Source organism: Pogona vitticeps, chromosome W (assembly GCF_051106095.1).
Source record: "Pogona vitticeps strain Pit_001003342236 chromosome W, PviZW2.1, whole genome shotgun sequence".
Taxonomy (NCBI): domain Eukaryota; kingdom Metazoa; phylum Chordata; class Lepidosauria; order Squamata; family Agamidae; genus Pogona; species Pogona vitticeps.
The window spans coordinates 720,933-734,495 of NC_135798.1; the positions used below are offsets into that span (position 1 = coordinate 720,933).

Below are 13,563 nucleotides of genomic sequence, written 5' to 3' on the forward strand. Positions count from 1 at the left end.
CACCCTCTCGCTTCTCCCCGTCCATGGATCTTCTACCCAGATCCACTCCCATCCCCCGGGTATCCTCTCTCTCCCTCCTCCCTCTAGCTCACCATGCCCTCTCTTAACGGTTTTCTCCCTACCCCCCCCCGTTCCCACCTTTTCAGACAGGGTCTGCGTAGCAACAGACATCTTCTGTATCCCCTGTACCTAGTCTTCGGTATCTACCCCTTGGTGTCTGATCGCGACACGTGTATCCCTCTGAGAAGATGTCTGGGTCCCGCGTTCTCTTCTAACTGAGGATGACACTCCGGCGAGGACGTCCACTGTCTCGCCTCTGTTCTCACAACCCATAGGACTGTTTTTAAATATTCTGGGTGGCCTGAGGCCCTCTGACCAGGAGGAAAGGGGGCTACGAATGAGAATTCCTAAATTCCGAAGGAAGAAACAGGTATGTTTGCTTAGCCCAGCTGCCTTGGCACAACAAAGAAATCAAAGGCCTAAAGGCTGCCCAGAATGTTTAAAAACAGGAAAATTCCTGAGCTGGAGAAGTGGAGCCTTTTGTTGCCTTCAAAACATGCTGAAGGGACTGATGGGCAGCCGGAGCCTCATGAAAAATTAATTAATTAACACTGAGGTTGTACACTCAGAAAGTGGGGGAGGGAGTGGGGGGAGGGAGCGCTTTCTGCTCAGGCAGAGGTTTCTGCCCCCCAGGCCACACCATTTCCCCTGGATGTTTTTGTTGGGAGCAGAAAAGTGACCCCCCCCCCGTCTGCCGTCTCCAAGGGACGGGGCTGACTCTGGTTTGCCTTCCTCCCCAGTGAAACCTCTCGGGTTGTCTTGGGACGCAAAGGGACTTTCGTACGGGGCATTCACCCAGGAATCCTGTTTGGATTTGGAATAAAAGCATCAGCTTGTCGTTACCGAGAAAAGGTGTTTACAATGTCCGCAAAATCTCTTCACCCGTGAACTTTGGTCTAAATTTCAAATTCCACCAAAGAGCTAACTGCCTGGAAAACCTAACCATCTCAAAATGCCGGCAGGAGTTTTCAGGAGCGAGATTTAACTGCCTTCCATCTGCAGTTTTAGAAGGATGTTACCACAGTATACCTTATGAAAATCGACTATGCCCCTGCAATGATAAAGAAATTGAAACATTAGAGCATGTCTTTTTCATATGTAGTTTTTACAGGGGTCATTTATGGGGAGGGAGAGAGAGGGAGGGTCACAATCCCACCCTGGGAGGCAGGATGCTCGCAAGGATCTCCTCCAATCATGTATGTGTGTGAGCATCGAGGGAATCAGTCTCTGGTGGTGGTGAGACCTCCCTTTTCCTTTTTTGCTTTCCTTCCTTCCTTTGGCGGGGAAGGTTTCCAAAGGGAAGGAGAGGTGGCGACTCTTCAGGTGATTTTCCCCACCCCTGCCTTCCTTCGCCCTGGCTTGGCTGTGGAGCCTTTTGAATTCCCTTTCAGGGGGGAGGGGGCATCCAGGAGGAGGAGGTGATGCCCCACCCCTCAGGAGGAGGAGCCTCGGGGTGGGTGGGGCACTTCTCTTTTGCTCCGCCTCTTCTTCCTTCCCTTCTCTTCCCCATCCACCCCATGTCCTTCTCTCCATAAGTGTGGGTGGCTGTGTCAAGGTTGGTCTGGGACTTTCTTACGAGGAGCTCCTGCCTCCCTGGACACAGTGCCAAAGCCTTGCCAAGAAAAGGTTTTTCATGTTAGCCCACGCTGCTGCTTTTTCTGGCCACCTTGGCCTCCAAAGGACCTTGAATGGAATTACTACTCCTTTCTACTGGCCCAGTGTTTCAAAATCAGCCGGACGTAATGTCAAGGAAAATTGCAGGCCTGAGCAGAATGGAGTAGTTTAATGAGAAGCCATATTAATCAGGTGTGCTGAAAGTGAGTCAGGATGACTCAGCAGAGATGATGTAATCCAGGGCTGATGTAACCTGGGGATGAGGTAATGTGTAATGAGGTCATGTGTAACCTGATTGGTTGTGGATACGTATATATGTAGAGCTGTACAGTTAGTTGTATCTTCGCCTGCTTGAAGACCACATCTGCCTGCTATGCTGCCAGACTGCTGTATATATTTGCTGGAAATACACTATGCTGAAGGAAATGCTGCTGGACTGCGTGTGAATTATTCCTGGACTGCCTGAACCGCCAAATACTCTGCTAAACTGTGATTTCTGCTGAGAAAACTGACACGTAATTGTGGCAGCTGTCCTGTTTGTCAGAAAATTGGACGTGCGACTCACGTTACTGAAGTGGAACTTCAGAGGACGCCTGTGACTTTCAAACCTTTTAATCAAATGGGGTTTGTGGGACGTTGTTGTGGGACCTTTTCCACCTAGTAAGACTGTGTTTTCTCCTTCCCGCTTCCAGTGGCCTTTGAGGAGGTGACCCCGTATTGCCCCCAACAAGATCCTCTGGATCAAGGCTTGAGATCTCTGCGCGAGGACCTCCTACTGGAAACGAGGTCTCTCCAGGTAAGCATCCCGTTGTCTCCTGGGCTAAGACTGTGAAGGATGATGGTTGGAAAAGATTTCTGGGAACGACGTCTCTGCAGGTAACTCTATTTTTTTTTAAAAAAATGTCTAGTACATACACAATGCAAAAGCCATTCCCAGAGAGAGAGAGAGAGAGAGAGTCTGTGTCTGTGTCAGTGTGAGTGTGAGTGTGAGTGTGTTTATTAAGCCATCACCCGAGGATGATGACGCGAAAGGCTGATGGGGGGGAGGGAAAGGAAAGGGAGGGGGGAGAACTACGAAAGCCGTAGAGGGAGGAGGGAGGAGGAGGGGGCTGCTTCCGGAGCTGCGTCCCCTCCCCCACCGGAACCGGAAGTGGAGGCCGTGCCCCCCCTCCTGCCCTCCATTTTCCTCTCGCGCCCCCACCGGAACCGGAAGTGGAGGCCGTGCCCCCCCCCCCTCCCTCCCTCCATTTTCCTCTCTCGCCGTTTCTTCGGACCTCTTTTCCCCGCCGGAGGGAGGTGGGTCGATTTGGGGGTCTCTATTGGGGGGGGAGAGGGAGGGAGGGGGGAGGGCAGTGGGGTGGGGGGGGCCCTAGAAAGAGGCTCCTCCTATTCGCTCCCCCCACACTCCCGAAGGGCAGAAAAACGCCCCTCCCGGCCCTCCCACCTCACCCCCACCTCACACTCCTGGGGGGGGCAGGAGGGGCCCTTCCGTCCCTCTTCCCCTCCTCTGTGTGTGTGTCTGTGTGTGTGTGTGTGTGGGGGGGGGGGAGAATCTTCAGTGGGGCTTTTGTGTGTTTCCTCCCCCCTCTCTGTTTTCTCTCAGAGTCCCCTCAGGCTCGCCTCTTCCCCCCCCCCCGGACTTTCTCCAGCCGAAGTCTGAGCGCGATCCCCCCCCCCAGGAAACCCCTTTTGTTGGAAAGCTTTGGGGAAAGGGGCCCTTTTGTGGGGGGTGTCTGGGCGGGGTGAGATCCCGATACTCCGAAGGGGCTGGAGGGGCAAACAGCAAGGCCCCCCGCCCCCCCATTGTGTGCCTGTGTGTGTGTGTGTCTTTGTGTGTTTTCCCTCTGAGCCCCCTCAGGCTCGCCTCTCTCCCCCCCCCGCCTCTTCCCCCCCCCGACCTTCTCCAACCGAAGTCTGGATGCAACCCCCCCAAAACCACTTTTGTTGGAAAGCATTGGGGAAGGGGTCCTTTTTGTGGGGGGTGGAGGAAAAGGAGGAGTGCGAGGGGGTGGGTGTAGGGGGTGGGGGGACTATAGGAGGGGTCCACAGAGAAATGAGGCTTGGAGGGGGGGAGTAGATAGGGGGTCGGCTGGGAGGGAGGGATGTGGCAGATAAGGATGATACTTCATTTCTATGGCAGCCTGCAACGGAGGGAAGTTCCTGGAACGCGAACCAGGCCCTGCCCTGAACCCAGACCCTCAACACCCCCCCACCCCCTTCCTACCCACCCAGAGCAATGGGGGCAGGAGAGCCCCTGGGGGGGAGAGGGGCTGCACATTTCCTACCCTGGGAAAAGTGTGTGTGTGTGTGTGGAGTCTTGTGTGAGGAAATTCTCTGAATCTCCTCTTGGTTTCCAGGAAGAGACTTTCTTAGAGGCAAGAAATTCCATCATTAGATTCTTAATTAGCTTAGAATTCATTCATTCTTTCATTCAAAATTACTTTCCTCCTCTTTGATTGTTTATGTCTTTCTGCTTTCGTTGGCGCAGGGGACGGAGGTCGGCTGGATGGCCAGACCTTGGGGGCTGGAGAGGCTGAGCAAAGGTCCTCCTGGAAGGTCTTAAAAATCAGGCAGAAGTTGTGTGTCATCATCACACGGGTGGTACCACACCACCACATTCTTCTGCATAGCCTCTTTCTGGTTTTGTGTGAAATATTATGAGGAATTAATGGAAACCTGAAACACTCCACAGGCTGAGGGTTGGGGGGGATTGAACAGGAGTCCCCCCCCCAGTACCACTGTCATTCGCAGAGTGACACCACACGAGGAAAAATCCCAGAAGCTGAGTTGCCTTTTTGTCAAGTGACCACTCCTCCCCCAGGCACAAAGCCATGGTCAGGGCTGTGAAGGGTATCAAGCAGAAGAGGGTCTCCTGCAGAGTCCCGGGGTCCCCAACCTCAGGCCTCCAGAGGTTCTTGGACTGCAACTCCCAGAAGCCTTCACCACCGCCTCTGCTGGCCAGGATTTCTGGGAGCGGAAGTCCAAGAACATCAGGAAGCCCAAGGTTGGGGGGACCCCCTGCTGTAGACCCTCTGGACGGCTGCCTTGGCTGTGGCCACCCTTCAGCCTCCCTTTGCTCTGTCTGGCTCGGCCTCCTTTTCCAGCTGGAAAGGCGGGCACGAGATTGTGCAGCAGTTTTGGGCTATTTCCTGGCTTTTGGAATCGTGGGTATAGAAGCACACAAACCCACCCACCCACCCACTTTCATAAACCAGAGGGTATTTTTTTGAAGAATTGAATTCTCCAGATTGTCAGAAAGACAAAAGGCTTCTATGCTAAGGGAAAGCTTTTGGTTTTGTCCATCCAAGAAGGCTCTAGAATGATTTGGTTTTTTTTTTCTTTTCTCCATAGAATGGGGTGAGATGATTTGATGCTCTCCCAGTTTTCTCTGGACAAAAAGAGAAACCCAAAGCCCCCCTTAAAGCAGGTAAGATCTGTTTCATTCTTTGGGATCAGAAGCACCGTTGTGTTTGTTCATTCATTAAACGATAACCCTATGATAAGCAGGATGCAAGATGTTGTAAAGCTTGCATCAGTATTTCAGAAAATTTTAGCCCAATCGCAGGAAGCATTGGGAGTGTTTGGAGGGCGCCTCCTACCAGATCTTCCGTGGTGCCTGGTGAGGGCCAGAGGGGCCACTGAGATGGGCGTGACAGTGCAAAGGAATTGGTGTGAAATCCCCATATTCTGAGGTTCACTTTGAGTCTCTTCTGTCAACTTCCTTCTGTCGCCCCGTTCTGGAGACCTCTGGTTTGTGAAAGCAAACACACACTGTCAGTTCCCTGGCTGAGTGGAGGTTTCAACCTGGGTTGTGTGAGTCCCAGTTTTACTGTCTACAGCAGTGCCTCTCTGAACATGTGCAGAGAGTTTTTCTTTTGGTTCCCAGTCCTGCTTGGCTCAACCCTGTGGTCACCAAGAGCAGGTGCTGTCGGTGTGATTCCAACCCTGGACAGCCTGGCATGAGGCTCTCGATGCCCCCAAATGTAAACTGAGAGCACGGAGAGAACGAAAAAGGGCCCGTACGTTGCCTCTGTAAACAGGCTTCCTTCAATCTCGAGGCTTTGCTTCCTACAGTCAGGAGACTTAGCTTGCTCCAATCACGAGTCTTATGGAACTGACGTCAGCTGATGCTCTACAAATTGATTGGGACACGCCTCATTGGAGGTGGAGACTGCAGGCTCAGAAGCAACGGGGACTCCTAATGTCCGAGCATTCTGAGCTCATAGGCTAAACACTCAAAACCAAGTTTTCTTAATTTTTGGGTTAGAAAAGAGTCTGTGTGGGTCTTATAAACAAAGGTGTCTCATCAACAGAAAAATACAGTATTTTTTAGAACAGGTTTATCAATCTTTTTAACCTCTTCCCCAATGTTTTCTTTGAAAAAAAAAAGTTATCCAAAATTCCCTGGCTTCCACGCATTTCTAATTATTTTCATATTAAATCTTTAATGTTGGTTATAATACCTGAAATACATCTTAATTGATTTGTTATATAATAGCATTTAATACTGGTTATCTGACAACCTTCTTTTTGTAATATCTAACAAAATTTCTTCTTAATTCTAGCTTTCTTACTTCCTTGTGGGTTTCCCGCCAGAGGACCTGCAAGGAGGTGAGCAATTGGGGGGGGGGAGTTGCAAGACTGGGGGGGGGGGATAAGGGGTAAAAAGGCTTTGCAGAGAGATATTTAAAAAACAAACAAAAAAAAAACCAGTCTCCCCCCCCAACCCCAGAGACTGGACAATCCACTTGGTCTGCTCTGCACGAAGGCCTTGCACAGTTTGAGGGAGGGGGGGGAGTCATCTCTTTGTTTTGGTCCCTGCCCTCCTCCTCTCCCTCCTTGTATGGGGGGAGGGCTAAATTGGGAAGGGGCCGAATGGGAAGTCTGGATCCCGCCCTCCCCCTGCCCCCGAGCAAGACACCTGGGGGCTTTCTCTGTCTGTGTTGGTGAGTCCTCCTCGATCACCTTTTCCTGCAGGCAGACTTTTTGGGGGGTGAGAGAAAGAGGGGGGAAAGTGGGGAGTGTCCCCCAGTGCTCTTTCTCTCCCCTCCCAATTTCTCCTTACTCCAGCATCCCCCCAAACCTCACACCCCAGGTTGGAAGCGGGATATGGGCTTTGTGGGAGAAGGGTGGTTCGGCTGGGGGTGATGGCTCTCCCTCCGTCCCCCCGAGATACCTGGCCTGCTATCCTGAGCCTCTTCAGGATCCCCCTCCCCCCTCCTAGTCTATGGCGATTGAAGGGGACTCTTCAGAATGGCTCTGGATGGAGGTGAGGGAAGGGAAGTCCAGATCCCCCTCCCGACCAGATCCCAGGCTGTTGATCCACTGCAGAAAAGGGATGGTGGGTGTGTGGAGGGATTTCCTCCCTCCCTTTGTGTTTGTGGGTTTTTTGGGGGAGGGGGGCTTCCTGGCAGCACTGCAGGAAAAGCCTTTTTTTCCACCTGAGAGGAAAGCAGGGCAGAAAGAGAAAGAGGCCCAGAAAGGCCACAGGGGTGGGGCAGAGGCGGAAAGGCGATCTCCCCCCCCCCGCCCCGTGAAACAAACTTTTTCTTAGGGGGGAGGAATGTGGCGATCATCCACAGCACTCATGCTATTTATATTCATTATCTGATTTGCATGAACCTATCAGAGGGCTGGAGAGGCGGAGTCAGCAGCTACCCGAGGCTTGTCAGGAGGAGGAGGGAGGAGTCAGATGGGAAGCAGAGAGAGAGTGAGCCTGAAGGGGAGGTCAGTCTGTGGTCCTTAGAGAGGGTGGCAGAGTTAGGGGTTAAGAGTGTGGAACTTACGGAGAGCGAAAAGAGTTAAGAGTGAAACAAGTTATTAATAATCTAATGAATGCATTAAAGTCTGTGAAGAACCCGTTTAAGCCAACTGTAATCCATAAACCTCTGTTGTTCAACTTTATCCTCAGCTTGGACCTCAATCTTTCTAATTAAAGGGTGTCGACAGAGGTCAGCGGGTGGCAGCGAGATAAAGGACGTGTGAGCTCTGTGTTGGGTGAAACAAGCAGGGGCCACGTGAGTAAACATCACAGTTATCTAACACACTGCCTCTCTGAACATGTGCAGAGTGTTCTTATTGTTTTAGCCCAATCCTGCTGGGCTCCACCCTGCCTTAACTGCTGTGGGTTACATGCTGCTTGGTGTGGGGCCTCTCCCGAATGTTTCCTTCCTTCTTTTGGGATCCAGGAGGGTGAACAGAAGAAGCTGCTCCTGCGTTTGGGGGTTCTTTTGGAGGGGGAAAGGTGGGAGAGAGCCTTTTTCCCGACCAGCCTTGAGTCAACCCCAGGTGGGGTTGTCTCCAGGCATCCAAGGGGAAGTTGAGCATCCAAGGGGTTTTCCAGAGTCCCGTGTTCTGGCCATCTTTTAGGTCCCCAGACCCTACGAATCCCAGGTTCCAGAGGTGGAGTTTACTGGGAGGGCCCCTGGTGCCCCATCCCGGTCTGGAAAAGGGCCTCCCACCAAGTGACTACTTTGGAGAAAGACCTCATAATCAAAACCTTACCACCAATTTGCTAGTTTGGTGGAAGGCTGGGGGGAACTCCTCAGTGTATCCTAATTTCTGGGTTTGTCCTGAGTTAACTTTCTCAACCTTCCCTTCAGTGTCCAATTAAACCATTCCACTTGTCCATTTGCTTGGGGATGATAAATGGAAACCTTTGGTGGCTTCACCCCTTACAATTACCACATCGGTTCCAAGATCCAGATCATAAAATTGGTCAGGGAAGACATCTTGAAGGAAACCTGTTCTTGAAAATATCCCTGTTCTGTCGAAAGGCCTGTCCAGGAGGGACCTTGGTGTTCATGGCCCTGCTGGGGGTGGCCTTCACTGGAGCGAATGTGATCGGCGGCCTTTGTCCACCTCCTTCCTCTTCTTCAGCCAGAAGAACTGCTGTTTTCCTCTGGCCGGGGTTTTCTACACCCCCAGGATAGGTCCTGCTCGGGGTAGATCACGAGCCCGTTGAAGCACCACTCTCTGTAACCTTCGGGGTAAAACATTTGTCCCTTCTCTACCCCCTCCCTTCTGATTTTACTACTGTGTATAGGATCCCATCCCCCAAGTCAATCTTATGCTCTGTTTTCGTAGTCCCTTTGGGTCCCGCTTTGCCTCTAATTTCCTCCAGTTCTGAAGCCTCTCGCTGCCATTTTCGTAATTGTTCTCATGAAATGTGCAACACCTTTTCTTCTGGTGTCGTTTCCTCCACCTCCCCAGTTCGTCCTTCTGCTGCAGTTTCAGCCAGGTCTCCTATTTGAAGCCAGTCTCTCCCCAAGAACTTCTCTCCTCCTAATCCTGGGATGACCCTGATCTCCAAGTCTTGTCCTCAATTTTTTAAAATATGGCTCAACTGGCGGCACCCAGAGGCAAGAAGTTTTGATGGCTAGGTCTCTATACTTTGTTAGTTTTTCCAGTTCTTTATTTTCAACTCTGGCCTCCCCTGGAATTGCAATGTCAATGATCCGGGCATTTCTTTTTTCTGTTCTTACCATCTCTGGTCAAGGTGTCTATCTGTTTGGATCCAGAAATCCCACAAGATCTTGACTTCCTCATTTTCTGACACCTTCTCTACCTGATGTTCCCACGGGTTTTTGGAGTCTGGCAAGTTCTATTTTTTGCATAATGACCAGTGCACTAACCTTGTAATCTGTTTGTGAAATCTTTGGACATTCACCGATGAGGTGTGATAAGGTTTCATCTTTTTATTGGAAGAGTCAACCTGTGTTGTTAGCACTAACTCTGTTGAATTAGCATCATGCTTTCCATCGGTATTTCTCAGGTGTTGTCCATGTGGTGGTTTATTTTTCCAGCTGTTTAATTACTTTTCAAATTCTTGTTTCTTATATTGAGCCTTGGTTTCTGTGGTTTTCAAAATAGTCTCCATATTCACTGTTTCCAGTAATTTTTCTCTACTTGTACTGATATAAATATTTAGGTTTCTTTTTTCTTTCTCTACTACCAGCTGCATTTGCAGTAATCCACGGCCTCTGATTTTTCATGGTACAGTGGACCCTTGACTTACAGACGGCTTGACTTACAGACTTTTTGAGTTACAGACTTCTCTGGCCACAAAATTTAGATTTGACTTGCAGACTGAGATTTGACTTACAGACCAGAAAAAAACCAAAATGGAACAAAAATGGCCTGTTACGGGATTAATCGGTTTTCAGTGCACTGTAGGTCAATGGAGACTTGACTTACAGACTTTTTGACTTGAGAACCGCCTTCCAATACGGATTAAGTTCTCAAGTCAAGACCCCACTGTAAATATAATCTGTCCTCATCACTTTTTTGGATGTAGTGTGTGATGCATGTTCGTAAGTTTCCATGTTTTTTGATTCAGTTCTTCTGAATCACGAGCAAGAGCCTCGTGGTGCAGTGGTTAAAACGCTGTACTGCAGCTAAAACTGTGCTCACGACCTGGGGTTCAAATCCCAGGTAGCCGGCTCAAGGTTGACTCAGCCTTCCATCCTTCCGAGGTCGGTAAAATGAGTACCCAGCTTGCTGGGGGTGCAATGTGTAGCCTGTATAATTAAAAATTGTAAACTGCCCGGAGAGTGCTTGTAGCGCTATGGGGCGGTATATAAGTCCAATAAACAAGCAAACAAGCAAACAAGCAAACAAACAAACAAACAAACAAACAAATAAATAAATAAATTGTTTTTATTCCATTCTATTATTCTAGCTATTTAATTACTGGAACAGCTTATGTGTTTATGGCTTTGATTGCATTTCCCCCATTTAATTTTGATTTTAAGGTTTTCCACAGTCTGTTATATTTATTGATTTATTTGATTTATACCCTGCCCATCTAGATCAAAGTCTACTCCGGGCGACTAACAATAAAAAATGGAATAGAAACAATATAATAAAGTAAAAAACAACAATAGTAATGTGGCACAAGATGGGGAAAAGAAAGGAAAAAAGTCTTTTGGTATCTTCTCTTTCTGTCAGTTCTTTAATTTTTGTTTGCAAGATGTTGTCTGCTTCTAGTATTCCAAGGTATTTAGATTTGTCACCACTTCAAAGTGATTTTAGAATATTGCCATTTTTAAAAACTCTATATTCCATCTAGTTTTTTTTTAATCTTGCCACGGTGTATAGACAGAGCGACACTTTTGTCCATTCCAAATTTCCTCTGGATATTTTAACTAAATATTTGCACCATTTAGCCGTGATTTTATCTCTGTGGAACTTTTTGCATTTAGTTTTAGGTCATCCATTTATAACAGATGATTGATTTTGTTTTCTGTTTGTTCTGAAATATGGTAGCCCAATCCAGGGACGTGGTGGCGCTGCGGGCTAAACTGCAGAAGCCTGTGCTGCAGGGTCAGAAGACCAAGCAGTCGTAAGATCGAATCCACGCAACGGAGTGAGTTCCCGTCGCTTGTCCCAGCTCCCGCCAACCTAGCGGTTCGAAAGCATGCAAATGCAAGTAGATAAATAGGGACCACCTCGGTGGGAAGGTAACAGCGTTCGGTGTCTAAGTCGCACTGGCCATGTGACCACGGAATATTGTCTTCGAATAAAACGCTGGCTCTATGGCTTGGAAACGGGGATGAGCACCGCCCCCTAGAGTCGAACACGACTGGACAAAAATTGTCAAGGGGAACCTTTACCTTTACCTTTAATCCAGGTTTAATTAAAACTATTGGCACAGAGTGCTGTCCTCTGAAGATGTCTGTAGCGGGCCACTCTGAAGCCTCTACCAACTCAGGACTCCAGGAGTGCTCACTACTCTTCTTCAAACTGCTGCCACCAACTTATCTTTAATATTCAAAAAAGACAAGTGTTTCTTTAAAAACAAAACGTTGTTTATTGATTTAACCAAATAAAAGGAGTAAATCACAGGTAGCAAATCAAGTTGTAAATCACTGTTTCTCAATCACTAAATCACACAGACTTTTTCCTCACTAACTAGCTCTCACCAAATCTTTCTCACTCTCTCTATCAATCTCTCTAATCTCTCATCCTTCAATTCTCTCACACAACACACACCCCTTTATATAATTCAGCTCCTCCCCCTTCTGCACCACCCTCCGTCCTCTCATTGGCTTATGATCCCCTGCCCAGCTGTGACGGACAGGTGAGAGCAGAGCTGTATGTTACAATGCCGGCCATAGAGACTGGCTAAATGTTAGGAAGAACAACCTTTAGAACATGACCAAAGAGCCTGAAAAACCCACAACAACTATTGACACAGGGATTAGTGAGATGTCAAATAGCAGTGGTGACAAAGAATCCTCCTGAAATATTCCTCATTTGATGTTAACTTCTTTGATTTCTTCACCATGTTTTTATTAATCCCAAATTTTTTTAGGCAGGTGTTAATCCAGCTGTGTGACAACGAGTCAGATGACTTTTTAATGTCTGTTAAGGTGTGTTTTTCACCTTTTTGTATTCTTCAGTATCATTTTATCAATAAGCAGCTGATCTTTTGTGCCTCTTGACTTTTTTAAAGTTCCCTTTCTCTTCAGTTGGGTAGACGGAGTTTTCAGTTAAATGTTTAGATATTGATCTTGCCAGCACTCCTGTGAGGAGCTTGAACATTGTTGGAAGGCATGTAATTGGTCGATAATTACTGGGTTCGTTGCCCTTTTTTATTATCAGAAATATGCGGCCTGTTGTCATCTCTTCTTTAGTTGTCGAATTTTGAAATGGTTAAATGGCACTGCTATACATTGATGGAGATGTTTCGCCAGTCTCTGTGGTTGGTCTCTTCTGTGGTCAGGCGTGCCCCCCCTCACCCCCCACGGCAAAGCGGGGCTTTCAGAGGTGCATTTTCACTACTGAAAAAGCCCCAGGAGGCTTCTGAAAGCGGCGCCTGGGGGGGTGGGGGGCGGGCCTGCCCCTGCCACCCACCCACCCACCCCAGCAAAGCGCCACTTTCAGAGGCTTCCCCAGTGCATTTCCACTGCCTATTTACCTGCTGGGCAAGCCTGGGCAAGCTTCTAAGAGCAGCGCGCGGATCAGCTGTAAGGTGGGGAGAGGGGGGAGCTGGAGTGGAGAAGATGGCAAAATGGCCATCCGCTGTGTTTTGGCCTGGATTCCTCGCTTACCGGGCAGCGAAAATGGCCGCCGTATGGAGGATTTTTGCATAAAGGTGAGTTTTTTGCCCATAGGAACGCATTAAATGGTTTTTAATGCATTCCTATGGGCTTTTTTTCGCATAGCGAGGAATCCATATAGCGACAGTTTTGACTGCACAGATTCTCACTATGCGGGGCACCACTGTACTGGGAGGCAGGCTTTGTTGAGTTTTAGACTGTCTTCTTTTTTTGTTTAAACTGTGCTGATGTTTGTGGATTTTAATGGCTTCCCTGTGTAGTCTAACAAATTGGTTGCTGGTGTTGTTCAGTACTGTTGTGCTTTGAAATAGAATTTCATGTTCAGATTGTTTTAGGGCATGTTCAGCTACTGCCAGTTTTCCAGTTGTTTTAGTCTGCAGTGTCTCTCATGTTCTCTAATTTTAGTGTGGATGCTGTGTTTTGTGTTGTTGTTGTTGTTGTTATTGTTATTATTGTTATTGTTGTTGTTGTTAATAATAATAATAATGATAATGATAATGATAATGATAATACTTATATCCTGCCCATTTAGTCGTTGACTACTCTGGGTGGCTTACAACAGACTCGGCAAAGAAATGACAAATATGTTACAATCTAAAAAAATGTAAAGTAATGCACATTGGGACAACCCCCCCCCCAAAAAAACTCTATGGATCACACATAAATGGCAAATAAATGACCATCCAATTGAGCAAGTCAAATCTTGTGATCTTTCAGTCCTCAGGATCTTGGAAGGCTCAATTATCCAACGCTATTGCAAATGCTCAGAGAAGTATTGAGTCACTCATACATTTTTTTCTTTGCAAAAGGAGGTCAGTATATACCA

The 13,563-nt window shown here is 48.2% G+C and overlaps 1 protein-coding gene across 1 annotated transcript in view; it reads left to right on the forward strand.

Moving 5' to 3' along the window:
* The first annotated feature begins 2,849 nt into the window (after nt 1-2,849).
* Nucleotides 2,850-13,563, forward strand: part of LOC140702917 (uncharacterized) — a 35,675-nt gene continuing 24,961 nt past the window's right edge. The window contains 4 exon segments of the mRNA XM_078382346.1: nt 2,850-2,970; nt 5,026-5,101; nt 6,240-6,285; nt 7,586-7,691. The gene's annotated coding sequence lies outside the window, so the exon portion shown is untranslated.